Consider the following 354-nt stretch of genomic DNA (forward strand, 5'->3'; position numbering starts at 1 on the left):
ATTTCTGAAGGATCATGTGTCACTGAAGACTGGAGTAATAATGCTGAGAATTCAGCTTTGACATCACAGGAAAAAATTACATATATATTCAAACAGAAAATAGTTATATATCGAATAGTCAGAATATTTCACAATATCACAGTTTTTTATTATTGACTTGCTAATGGTAAGCATAAGAGACTTCTTTCAAACACATTAAAAAATCTTACCGACTGCAAACATTTGAACAGTAGTGTATACTAAGGATACAGCAATATTAAAAATTCTGTTCCAATACTGATAATTATTTTCATATTAGGGTAGAAATTCAACACTAAAATGAAACATTTTAAATGCTAAAGTGAATTTAGGCAC

This window comes from Sinocyclocheilus grahami, unplaced genomic scaffold, assembly GCF_001515645.1.
Source record: "Sinocyclocheilus grahami isolate Dianchi unplaced genomic scaffold, SAMN03320097.WGS_v1.1 scaffold220.1, whole genome shotgun sequence".
Taxonomy (NCBI): domain Eukaryota; kingdom Metazoa; phylum Chordata; class Actinopteri; order Cypriniformes; family Cyprinidae; genus Sinocyclocheilus; species Sinocyclocheilus grahami.